Source organism: Narcine bancroftii, chromosome 9 (genome assembly GCF_036971445.1).
Source record: "Narcine bancroftii isolate sNarBan1 chromosome 9, sNarBan1.hap1, whole genome shotgun sequence".
NCBI lineage: Eukaryota > Metazoa > Chordata > Chondrichthyes > Torpediniformes > Narcinidae > Narcine > Narcine bancroftii.
In genome coordinates, this window is record NC_091477.1 from 32,775,594 (window position 1) to 32,789,778 (window position 14,185).

Genomic DNA, 14,185 nt, shown 5'->3' on the forward strand with positions numbered 1-14,185 from the left:
TATCTTGATATGTCAAACATTTGATCAGTATGGAGCGTGGCTTTTGATCTGAAGATGGTTGTGGTCTGAGAGCTCTGTGTGCTCTCTCAATTGCAATTGGTTGTTCAAACTTCTCCACTTCCAAAACTTCAGGTATCCATTTTTGAAAAAAAATCAAATTGAATCTTGACCTTCAATACCTTCCTTGAGGCCAACAATTTTAATGTTATTTCTTCTACTAAAATGTTCTAATATATCCACCTTTTTCCAAAGTTTTTTTTTCCTTTTTATAAACCATGCAAGTGTTTCATTCTCCACTCTTCCCTGTACATGTTCCACTCCATCTTCCATATTTTTAACTCTTTCGTCGATATTGGTCAAAGAAACTTGCATCTTATTCACAATTGCAAAATATTTTTTGATCTGTATTTTGTATTCTTTAATTGTCCTCTCAATTCTCTCAACAAGTCTGCATTTGAGTATTCAACTTCATGTTTCTTAGATTTTTTTTAATCTTTACCTTTAGTAGAAACTAACTTTTTCTTGTATTACTACTTATTCCTCTTCACTGTCACTGTCCTCTCCGATTTCCTGTTGCAAAAATGCTAGCTACTCCAGCTGCCTCTGGGGCCCTTTTTAATTTGTGCATGTACAGCAAGTCATCTTCTACGCCATCTCCCTTCTCCAGCGGCGGAGATGCTTCAGCAGACATCCCAGTGGGGACAAGGCTTACTTGGGAGGCAGCTTGCATTCCAGCCCCAGGCTTCATTTGGACAGGAGGCCTCAGATGGCGATCTTCTTGCTCCAGTCGTTGGACTCTGGATGGTTCAGTGAGAGATTTATTTCTTTTCGGAGACCTATTTAAAATGTTCTTATGCAGTTCTAATGTTTTTTTTCTTCAATTCATTTATTGTACTTAAAGAGCACTTTTTAAACTTAATTTTCCAGGATGGTCAGGCTCTTACGCCCTGACTCTACCATGTCACATAGCGTTCCCACCTTATCACCATTTCTTCACGCTTGACTGAGCTATATTCATGGATCTCTTTCCCATCATCTATAATGCTTCAAACTCCCTGCAAACAAAAACAAACAACTTGAAATGGCTAATCCTTCCCACATTTTAATGAGTACCCAATTGTGCAAATATTAACATGTTTGTTAGGAAACTACAAGTACAGATTTCTAGTGGACGTGATGCATTTGCTACCAACAGGAAATTTGGTAATGATTGCCGAAAATCTTTTGCCAGTTAGGATTCTGTAGCAAATAATATCTTGGAACTACTAATATTACTTTCAGGACCACTATTTGCATCAACTGTCTTAACCTATCCCTTCTTTAGCTACACAATTGTTACATCACCCATAGTCAGTCTCACGCAATCAGTGCTGAATTACGCAACTGCCACATGTTTTTAGTATGTTATCATATTTAAATGTTTCCATTCTTTCCCAGAAACCTAAACTTTAGAATCTGCAGTAATACTTGGCAATTCATTTTTAAAATGGATTAAATGCTAACGTGGTTTTGGACTCAAAATTCACAGAAAAGTGAATCCAAACTGACTTATTAAAAGTGCAAACCAGCTACTCCCATTCCAATGCTTTCTCTCCATAGCTTTCAAGTACTGATCCAGTTCCATTGTTAAAGTTTGTTTCCTTGTAACAAAATACAAATAACAAGTTAGTTAAACAGAACAACATTTATTACTTTTGTCCAGGATGGGAGTGGCAGAACTCGGCTGTATTGAACTTGATACTTTGCTCTGAGTGCCCACTCAGTGTGTAATACAAAAGAGACTTCAATACAATTCAGACTAATCAAAGTTTTCCATATTTGGAATTACATTTAGTTAGCTGAGACACCATTCTTCAGCAGGTAACTGCATTCCATTCAAGCAGGTGTTATCAGCAGATGTTACAGAATTTAAAGAATTCACCTTAAGTGTACACCTTAAGTGTAGATTTTTCAGACAGCTATTTTGTTACATAATTTTCTTTAAAACATTCTGCAGCTAGTACCATCTTATCCAAACAACTATTTGCATCTTGTCATACAAAATAATTCTTTGGATGTTAAATTCATCATTCCCTCCTTTTAGCATTCCAAGATAACTAATTAAATTATACTGTTAAAAGTGTATAGTTGTACACATTTTATCAAAACACACAAACCCTTGAGTAGGACCATAACAAAAAAGGCTGTGGAGACAACTTGGACAGCATAGAAACAGAAAATCTACAAGGGTAGTTGGGAGCATAAAAGTTGTTTTTCTCCATCCACTGGATCCATCCCAGTAGCAAAGCATTGTGCAAATGAATAGTTGTGATGGACAGGCATTTGGTATTAATTTATCACAAGTCCTATATTTCTCTTTTTACATGTGGTTCACCCATTTAGTGATGTTGTCAGAGCCGTTCATTCAGAAGCCTTGACCTATAATCATACAGGTCTCCCCACAACCAGCCAGAATAGTCAGGGTCCATTCGATTCTGGATTGTCACTGCACAGATAGCAACCACCTCTGCCAACACCACCTTCCCAGCTGCTTCATTAGCCGATAGCCCCAGCTTCTGAGTCGGCAAACCAGCTCTTTGGATGCCTTTCTCCTACCATCGAAGGGCAACAGAAAAGACCTGCTCCATCTTTGAGATATCTCTCTTTGTCCTGACCCCAGTTACCTCTGGCCAATCAGGGTATTGCTATAGCTTCTGTACATTATGTACAGAGGGAAGCACATATCCCAAATAACAGGACTCCATCCAATTAGTAGTCAGCCTTGATACGTCTAATATCAGAAATAAAATAAGTCTCATTGTATATAGTTAAAGCTTCACATCAATGTTCTCCAGGTTTGGTATGGTTACACAACTGTAGGAACCATTTAAATAAAAGATGTTATGCTATATCCTGCTGTCCTCATGTTTATATCCTTTCTTTCACTTGCCTGTAATTTGTTCAGTCTTAAAATCCATTCTTTCACTTCCTATCTGGGGTAGGGTATGTTTCTTAAGGGAACTCCTCCCATTGGGTTGGTTAGAATATGGAAATGGATTTAACAGCTATAAATATTCATTTTATCAACATACAAGTAAGACATTTACAAAGCTATAATTACTGTCACTAAATAATTCCTCCTTTCAGTCACAATGTCAAGGCGACTAAAGGACATAACAATAAAAGTTGTCATGTTGTAGTTGGGCTTTAATTCTTTCTCTCTGTTATAATAAAAAGTCTCAATGTCTTAGATGGGCCATTTTCCTTCAATCAGTGTATGCGGCCAGTGTAATTAGCAGCACTTGTAATGGCCCTTTCCACCTTTCCCAATTTCTTCCTATCCCATTTCTTTACGAGGACATCATTCTCAGGTTAGATGTTAGGATATTCACCCCTTCGATTCTGTTGGATCGTCCTCTTTTAGGTGGGCTTGATGTACCTGTGAATACACCATTCAAAAAAGTCCTAGTCAGATTACCCAAATATTTGCTCACGTCATCGCCTCACGATAATAAATCCATCCCTACTGGCAATGCGGGCTTTTGCTCCATAACGTGTCTATTGGCTGTCTGTGGACTATCTCTGCAGCAGATAGCTCCAAATTAGCCTGTGGTGTCACCCGCATTTTAAACAATGCTAGGGGTTGCACTTGTTAGCCAATTTTAGCCCTGTTTCCTCAGTCAATTGTGCCATCTTAGTTTTTTTTAATGTTCTATTTGCACATTCCACTATTCCTGCTGTCTAGTTTTGATGGGAATAGTGGAAACACTGCACAATTCCCAATTCCTTGTATAATTTTTCATTTATCTTGGATACAAAGGACCATTATCTGCATTCAGTGCCTCAGGGAATTAATAATCAAGGTAGTAAAACAAAATCTTAACCAACATTATTGTAAAAAGTCAAAGCAATATCATTGCTAGTTGGGTTACTTTTAATCCACCAACTAAAACAAGTACGATCATCAAGCAATATTTACAGCAATGCACTCAAGATAATTCAGTTAAATCTGATTCTAACCAAGATGGTCAATTATAAACAAAAAATGGCTTCATGGCAAGAGGTACGTTCCTGCTGGCATGGTACATCTTTACGGACTTTGTGTTATTGTCACAAACCATTTCCTTATTCTTAACGGCATCACTTAAATATGGATGCCACCATGCCTTCAGTGAGGTTTTTCAATAATATTTATCATTCCTTCCTTGCCACTGCACATAATCAAGTAACAAAGATACAAGGTACTGTAAACATGTTTAGCTGGCCAGCATAATCTATAACTAAGTAGTGTTATGAGCCCAGCAGCAATAGATATTCACAAAGACAAATGGTTACTTAAACAAAAGTTGCTTTTAATTATCATAAAACATGAAAACAGAATCACATTTTAACTAACCTAACTTAACCCCTTTCTAATTCTAAGTACATGTGTATGTAATGTGTGTGTGAATTCAGCAAGGTTCTTTGATTCACACTCCAATCTCACTTCTCATTCCTCCAAGTTCATTGATTACAGGCAAATCTTATACTGTGCACAGAACTTTACATTTATAAAGTTCACCAGGCTTTGGTGCTTGAAAGGTAAATGGTTACTGCTCAGGAAGGTTCTTGTCAGTTCTCAGAGAGATTTGTTGTTCTTTTTTAATCAGCCACTTTAGTGGCTTGCTAACAAAAATTGCCCCCTCAGGGTTCTCCAGATGATAACCTCTTTCAGGTCACCACAGAGTTCCTTTCTGTTTCTCTTACTCCAAGTGAAACATTAGACAGCCAGTCCTCTCCTCTTGCATGAACCACAAGGGCTTTGACCAGACTGAACTAAGAACTCACAACCCATCTTCCAAATGGGGTTTTCCACAAGCTTCCCAGCTTGTCCTGTTCCAGTCCCAGCTGCTGTTTCTGATTGTAACACTGTAGAAGTGATCTGTGTGTGTCTCTCACAGAGAGAAAGCCTGTTTTACTCTCTCTGCAAAATCACATGACCCTCTTAGAACAGCAAGTTCCTTTCCAGACAACGTGCGGTTCTGACAAGCTCATCTGTTGCCTTTTTGTAAACAACAATCCATTAGTGAAGTCACTTGGGCACTCTACAAAGCTTTTGCAAAGGCTTTGAGGCCCCGGTATGTCAGCAGAGCTCCAATATTTTAAATAAGATCTGTTTTAGTGACCTACACTAAAACTCTGCACCAATTTATCTCCCAAAACTATATCTATATTCTGTCACAGCAGGGGGATATGGGGGCAGAACCCCTCTATTCCCATTGTTGATTCTCAGTGGTAGAGGCATTCCTTTACTGTAAATCACATATTACAAGTCTGGCAAATCCAGTCTGTGTTAACTAATTGTAAAACAGTTAGTTTATTTCTGCCCCGGGACCTTCCTCTCAGGGTTCCCTGTTGTTTACAGGCAAAAGAATGCAATCTGAATAAAATGAAAAATCCAAATACTATTAAAAAAATGGAAGTACATATGATCATTTTCATATTCTACCCTTTTCTGTCTCAGTTAATTATTCCACAGTTGCATCTCTGCTGATTTCTAACAACATCCTTTAAATAGTTCTCATTTTGAGTCTAGGAATGAAGTCGAATTAATGTTTAATTTTTTTCTTAAATCTTAATTTTTCTCACTGCCCCATTTGTCTCGAAATATGCTGCTTGCCTTGTTTATGCCTTAGTATTTTGTCTATTGCTGAGGTGCTACATCTCAATGAATTGGAAATATTCATTCATCTCATTAATTCTGTTTAATTATTTATTGATTGCATCACCACTAGGTTAACTTGCGATTGAGTTTAAAGTCCTCAAGAATTGGAGTGTTTAACAAAAACAAGGATGGTTTAAAAGTGAGGAATCGGAGTTTTTTTTTAAAAGTTGCAGTAAAAACCTACACTGCAGCAGGCATTTTAAAACACTGTTTTCCCAACATTATTTTGCCGCACACATACGGGTGAACCACTTCTTAATTTCCATATTTGGGGCAGTGTAGGTTGAAACGACCACATAGAGAACTAATTTTCCTCCTGAAAAAACCCTAAAAGTGATTAACCTAAAAATTCTCATCTCTTTAACAAAGATGCAAGCATCTGTATGGGTCACGCCGCTTACATGAATGTTTCAGAAGTAACAAAAAAAGGGCACTTAATAAATCAATTCATTTTATAATGTCTTAAAAAAATCTGCAAATATTTAAAGATCTGCTAACTACTGGCTTGTTTACATGATTCATCTTTAAAGGGTTTAAAGTGGAACATTTAATGTGGGCTCAGTGATGTTTTAAAAAGCTGGAAGCACTTAGATTAACAAAACAAAGAGTTAATTCTGTCACGAAGGAATAGTAGAAAAAAAATTCTAAAGTGGAGGTGTGGGCAAGAGAGTGTAAAGTAAATTCTACAGAACTTTTTAGATTTCCCCTGCTGCTCATCCAAATAATTTAGGTGGGTTAGTTTCTATAACGCCTAGAAAAAGTTTAATTTCAGTCTTTAAAAAATATTACAGACAGGGCAGGAGCTGCCAATTATTTTATTAACTCACGCATTTCTAACACACACACACCCCTCAGAACTTCCCAATCGCTGGGTTTACCATCCTTTGTGTTGATTACTAAGCAAGGTTAGAGTCGATATTCCCAACATATAATTGGGATCCCAAAGTTTCCTCTCCTGTGGCTCGCATCTCTCACTCTAATTCTGTTTTTTCATTTATTTTATATATCTTTTTTATTTCCACATTGTTTGTTCTTTGATATTGTGTGACCAATTTACATTTGTCTTAAACAATAATGCATTTTTTTCTGGTAAGTATTGCATGAAGATTGTATTAAATTGGAGGAGTCACGTGATGGAGTGGTGGCCGGTAGGAGAATACAAGCCCTCTTCAGAAAAGAAGGAAAAAAGTAAAGAAAAAGCAAAGCCACAGACACACAAACCACAACAAATAAAAAAATAAAGGTGTGGAGGAAATGGCACCAAAGAAAGAAAAGCCAAAAAACAAACAGGAAGAAAAGACGCCGGAAGAGAAAGGTGAAGGCCTTACCTGTACGAAGAAGCAGGGACCCGCCATGGAAAGAGGAGCCCACTCCCTGAGGTCAGCGGAAACCCCACAGGGTCGCAACCCAACTACAAAGAGGGCTCACGGAGCCAAACAGAGGTGCGCAACCGTGCATGCGCACGACAAAGACAACACCGACGGAAGGGGGGACCAGCTGTGGAGTGGAACTCCACAGCTTGAATAGCTGAGAAAGACCCAACAGCAGGGCTCCCAGCGGGAAGATATAGAAAATAACGGAAATGGGAGGGAGGAGAATGAAAAAAGGAAATCAGAGAAAGAGCAGATGACCAGCCCAGAGGAAGAGGACCAACATCAAGACACCATAAAAAAAAATACCCAGCAAACTGAGATAAACAGCCCAATGAGAAAGTCAGAAGAGACACAGATACAAGGAAGAGAGGTAGAGGACACAGGTCCTGGAGCGGACATGGGAAGAGGAGAGAGAACATCAAGCTCTGCACAGAGAAATAGAAGATAAAGGGAATGGACTGTACATAGATAGAACATTTTTTGAAGAATATATGGAAGCAGTAAAAGAATGGCAGACACGAGAATTTAATGAAATAAAAAGAAGAATAAAAGGTACAGAAGAAAAAGTGAGTAAATTAGAGATGGTCATGACAGAAATAGGGAAAAGAGTAGACAAGGTGGAAGAACGAGAAACAGCCGTAGAAATGGAAGTAGATGACTTAAAAAGGAAATTGGAAGAATCTGATAAAAAAAAGTTAAAAAAACACAGGAGTTGTTAGCTCAGAAGATGGATATAATGGAAAACTATAATAGGATAAACAATATAAAGATAGTGGGCCTTAAGGAATATGAAGAAGGCAAAGATATGAAGGAATGGAAATAGAAAGGGCACACAGAACATTAACCCCAAAACCACAGCCACAACAAAAACCAAGATCCATTCTAGTAAAATTCCTGAGATATACGACAAGAGAAAATATATTGAAGAAGGCAATGAAAAAAATGAGAGAAGACAAAAAGCCACTGGAATACAAAGGTCAAAAAAAATTTTTCTATCCAGACATAAGTTTTGAGCTGCTGAAGAAGAGGAAGGAGTTTAATGCACCAAAATCAGTCCTATGGAAGAAAGGCTATAAATTTATGTTAAGATATCCAGCGGTGCTTAAAATAGTTATCCCGGGGCAGCAAAGCAGACTGTTGTCGGATCTGGAGAAAGCACGAGAATTTGCAGAACGCCTGCAAAACTGACAGAGAGATGAAGAGATGTAACAAGAACAAGAAGGGTGACAAACTTCATATAAAGAAGAAAAATAATGTATAAGTAAGAACTAAGAAGGGGAAGAAAGGAAGGGGGGAATTAAGAGGGTAAGATTTGTTATATGTGAAGATAAAAGTCTTTTCTGGAGGGGGCTGAGTGGGAGAGAATAATGGTCACTGCGAAATCAGTTGACGCTTGCGAGCGGGTTCGCAATCCAAATGGAGAGGGGAGTTGTGGTTGCCCAGCAAGGGCAACTCAGAGAGGGGGGGGACATTTGGGGTTAAGGGAATTTTAGATGTGGGAATAGTGGAAATATTTTATGTTTTAGAAGTGTTGTCTTACAGTGTGTTCAAAAAAAGAAAATAGAAATAGATATGGGGGATAGATGGTGATGAGGAAGCAGAAATGAGAGGTAAACAAAGTATGAAATGGCCATGTTGAACTATATGACTATAAATATTAACAGAATACATAACCAAATCAAAAGGATGAGGCTGTTAAATTTACTGAAGAAAGAAAAACTTGATATAGCATTCGTGCAGGAAACACATCTAACGGAAGTGGAACACAAGAAATTAAGGAGAGACTGGGTGTGGCGTGTAACGGCAGCATCATATAATACAAAAGCCAGAGGAGTAGCTATATTAATCAATAAAAATGTACCAATCAAAATAGAGGAGGAAATAATAGATCTAGCAGAGAGGTATGTGATGATAAAGTGTCAGATATGTTCAGAATTTTGGAATTTGCTCAATTTATGCAAGATAACTTTTTGAAGATTGCAGATACACAGGGGAATATACTGATAGGAGGGGACTTTAACCTTAATTTGGACTCAAAGATGGATAAAACTGGAAAAAAGACCAGCAGAAAGAACAAAGTAACCAAATTTATGGTTAAATCGATGCAGGAAATGCAACTTTTGGATATATGCAACTTTTCTCCCAAAGGAGAAGGAATACTCATTATTCGGGTAGACATAAAACATACTCAAGGATAGACCTGTTCCTGTTGTCAGCCCACATCCAAGGGAGAGTTAGGAAAATGGAATATAAAGCTAGATTGTTATCGGATCACTCACCCCTATTATTAGCAATAGTGCTGGAGGACATCCCACTGAGAACGTATAGATGGAGATTAAACTCCATGCTACTTAAAAGACAGGATTTTAGATAATTCATTGAGCGACAAATTAAAATGTACTTTGAAATAAATGCGGAATTAGTGAAAGATAAATTTATACTATGGGATGCAATGAAAGTGTTCATCAGAGGGCAGATAATAAGTTATGTAACTGAGATGAAGAAGGACTACAATCGGGAAATAGAACAGCTGGAAAGGGAAATAGCAAGTACAGAAAAAGAATTAGCAATAAGGGAAGATACAACAAAAAGAAAATTGGCAGACAAAAAAATAAAATATGAAACACTACAAACATACAAGGTGGAGAAGAACATAATGAAGACAAAACAGAAGTATTATGAGCTAGGAGAAAAAATCCAAAACAGAAGTATTATGAGCTAGGAGAAAAAAATCCACAAAATATTAGCTTGGCAGCTTAAGACAGAACAAACTAAAAGAACGGTATTGGCATCAAGGAAAAAGGACAAACAAATTACATATAACCCAACAGAGATCAATGAAAACTTCAAGGAACTCTACGAGCAACTACATCGAACTGAGAACGAAGGGAAAGAAGACAAAATAGATGAGTTTCTAGCTAAAATTGAACTACCGAAATTGCAAGAAGAGGAGCAAAGTAAATTAATAAAATCATTTGAAATAGAGGAAATACAGGATATATTAAAAAAAACTACCGAACAATAAAACGCCGGGAGAGGATGGACTCCCAATAGAATTCTATAAAACACTCAAAGACTTATTAATTCCTCCTCTCCTGGAAGTAATGAACTAGATTGAAGAAACACAAAACATGCCAGATTCATGCAAAACAGCAATAATTACAGTAATACCAAAGGTGGGGAAAGATCCACTAACACCAGCATCGTACAATATCTCTACTTAACACAGATTATAAGATAATAGCTAAACTATTAGCAAACAGATTGGCTGACTGTGTACCAAAAATAGTAAAACTAGATCAAACTGGATTTATTAAGAAAAGACGGACAATATCTGTGTTCATTAACTTAATCCATGCAGTACAAGGAAACAAGATGCCAACAGTGGCAGTTGCCTTAGATGCAAAGAAAGGCTTTGACAAAGTAGAATGGAATTATTTATTCAAAGTACAACAGAGGTTCAACCTACCAGAGAAATATATTAATTGAAATAAAAAATTAAAAAATATATATATATATTAATTGGATTAAAGCATTATATAAGGGACAATCGGCGAAGGTGACAGTAAATGGATATATATCAAATCAATTTAAATTAAGCAGGTCAACTAGGCAGGAATGTCCACTATCTCCTTCACTGTTCGAGTTAGCTAAAGAACCACTGGCAGAACTGATAAGAACAGAAAATAAAATAAGAGGGATAAAAATAAAAGAGAAGGAATATAAAATCAGTCTATTTGCAGATGACATCATAGTATACTTAACAGAACCAGAAATATCAATAAAAGAATTACATAAGAAATTGAAGGAATATGGAGAAGTATCGGGTACAAGATCATCGCAAATAAAAGTGAAGCAATGCCAATGAATAATGCTGATTTCACAAAGTTTAAGAAAGAATCACCATTTAGATGGCAAACACAAGCAATCCAATACCTAGGTATACAACTAGATAATAATCTAGCCCATCTATACAAACTAAATTATCAGCCATTAATGGAGAAATTACAAGATGACTTAGAACATTGGAAAGACTTACCACTAACACTGATAGGAAGGGTAAATTGCATTAAAATGAACATCTTCCCAAGGATATAATACCTATTCCAATCGTTACCAATTCACCTAACAGAGAAATTCTTCAAGGAGCTAAAGAAAATAATAAGGAAATTCTTATGGAAAGGAGGGGAAACCGAGGATAGCGCTAGATAAATTAACAGAATGGTACAAACAAGGGGGCTTACAGCTACCAAACTTTAAGAATTATTATAGAGCAGCACAATTAAGAAACCTATCAGATTTTTATCAAACAAGGGAAAAACCAGATTGGACCAGATTAGAGCGAGATAAAATGGGGGAGAAGGTACCTGAATATATACTATGTAAGTGGGATGAAAAGCTGGTGCAACATAGGAATTCACCAGTACTGCACCATCTGCTCAACATTTGGAAGAAGATTCACGTAGAAAGGAATAAAACAAATTATCAACTACCAAAATTAATATTGACGCAAAATCAACTAATCCCTTTCACAATAGATAACCTTTCCTTTAGAGAATGGGAGAGAAAAGGGATCAAAAGAATAGAAAATTGTTTTTCGGGAAATAAATTATTATGTTTTGAACAAATGAAGGACAAATATGGTATAACTCACGGTACAATGTTTGCATACCACTAACTGAAAACCTACTTGAAGGACAAATTGGGAAGCAGGCTGAGGTTACCAGAAGGAAGCAATTATGAATATGTGATTACAGACACAATGATAATTAAAAGATTTATAACAAACATGTACATCAAACTGCAAGAGAAAGAGAACGAGGAAACAAGCTGTAAACCCAAAGAAAAATGAGAACAAGATCTAAACATAAAGATAAAGAATGAAACATGGGAAAAGCTATGCTCTGAACTATGAGAAATACAATAAACACGAGGTTACGCATGATACAATATAATTGGTAACACAAGCCATACACCATGCCCCAAAAGTTAAATAAATGGGACCCAACATTATCAGACAGATGTTTTCGATGTAAGAAGGAAACAGGAACAACAGTACTTGCAATTTGGGCATGTGAGAAAGTGGAAAAGTTTTGGGAAGATCTAAACCAGGTATTAAATTAAATCACAAAAAGCAACATACCAAAAAATCCAGAGATCTTTCTTCTAAGTAATATAAGAAGTAAAGAACTTGGACTCGATTTGGATGGAGCATAAAAAAGATTTATTATGATAGCCTTAGCTGTAGCAAAAAAATGTATTATGTCAACCTGGAAATTAGAAGATAGCCTGAGAATACAGGAATTGTACATAGAAATGAATAAATGTATTCCATTGGAAAAAATAACATATAATTTAAGAAATAACATCACAGTATTCGAACAAATTTGGGAACCGTACATGGAACACAACAGAGAAGTCCTACCGTGGACCTCCACCGCCTAAAATGACAGAAGGAGAAGAAGACGAAATGAACTGACCCAGTATGTAAAAGTAGAAGACACAAATTTCTTGTTTATTTTCATTGGGTGATGACATTGTTTAATGGGTGTAATGTATCATATATGTTGAACGTTGAGTGGGTGGGGAGGGGGAGTGAAGGAGGGAGGGAAGGGAGGGGGGGAAAGGGGAGAAAATGACACTGTGTATATTCAAGAGGGAAATGTTTGTGTGTATTTTGGTTAGTATGGTTCATAGTGTGAAAAATAAAAAAAAAAATAAAAGATTGCATTAAATTAATCTGAGGGTTGCTGTTAAATGTCATAATCTCCAAAATTCCTATTTAGTATCTTCTAGGAAGGGCTTACATTCAAGGTAATTAGTCCCTTTAGTTCTTCATACAACAGAACGGATCTTGCCTGCCCTCTATTTCTTAGGTTTCAAATGACTGCAGGTAACATTCATCTTGAATTTTTAACCCCTTCCTCCTGCTTCGTACTATTGGGACATGAGGCAAGTGTAATTGTAGTTGCTGGGGGGTACATAGGGGGAGGAATCTTTTCATTCCTTGTTCTCATCATTCTTGCAATCATGCCTGACATGGGCCCCTGGGGTTTTCTTTATCACTTTCTATTCATTAACCAAAAATGTCACTTCAAATCCATAGCTGAGAAAAAAAGTGGCAAAAATTGACATTTGCCTTTTTTAAAAAAAAAATTATTTAAAAATTTTAATTTTCTATCTGACTTAAAATACAATTAGGTAGCTACATATCAATCCATGCATTCAATCTGCAAAAATTATCACAAACCCAGTATGTGTGCACATTTCTCTCACACATACACCCCTCAGAACTTCCCAATCGCTGGGTTTACCATCCTTTGTTTCTCTTTGTTAGCTATTTTGGTGCCTGATTTCTTGCCTCTCACATTCAGCCTGCAGGACTTCGTTTTTTTTGAACATTACACTCACTGTCCTTCTATGACTTGCTTTTTTTCCCCTCCAGTTTATTTCTTTAGATTGGTCATCTTTTTGTATACACTTGCTCCATTTCTCTTTTCTCATTAATTTTTCCACTTTTTAAGCTGCAGCTTTTTCCCAAATTAATTACTCTGTCTCTGCTATTTTTAGTCAATCAAACCTCCTACAACAGGGATTCAAACCCCATACTTACACTGGAGCCTCTATTACCAAACCAACAGGGGCTCTAATCCCATCTATCACGAAAGGGGACTCTAGCATCTACCACAAAGAGGGACTCAACCCCTCAGGGGACTCTAACCCTGACAACAAATCACAAAATGAAATTCTAATCCCAATATTCAATCACCGACAGGGACTTGAACCCTCTTTTCTTACCTCAACAGGGACTCGAACCCAGTGGCCAAAATGTTACAAGTGATCTCGGTAGGGAACCAGATCAACCTCTGACGAGGGACCACAATGTTCCCGGGAGGTTCTGTGGGACGTCAGTCACAAGGGGTCCGACTTTGAGCTCAGAATTCTCCCCATCTGGTCCCAGTAATGTTGTAGCCGCTTTTTCAGTCGTCAGTGACCTATCGACTAAGCCAATGTTGAAGTTTATTTCCTTGTAACAAAATACAATTAACAAGTTAGTTAAACAGAACATTTATTACTTTCATCCAGGATGGGAGTGGCAGAACTCAGCAGTATTCTACTTGATACTTCT

General features: G+C 37.1%; 1 long non-coding RNA gene across 2 annotated transcripts in view; it reads right to left on the bottom strand.

Annotated features, from left to right (window-relative positions):
* Nucleotides 1-14,185, bottom strand: part of LOC138743391 (uncharacterized) — a 38,418-nt gene extending 24,233 nt beyond the window's left edge. For both annotated transcript variants that reach the window (XR_011344853.1, XR_011344854.1), the window contains exon 1: nt 13,855-14,185. This is a non-coding gene — a long non-coding RNA (uncharacterized lncRNA). The remainder of the gene's footprint in view (nt 1-13,854) is intronic.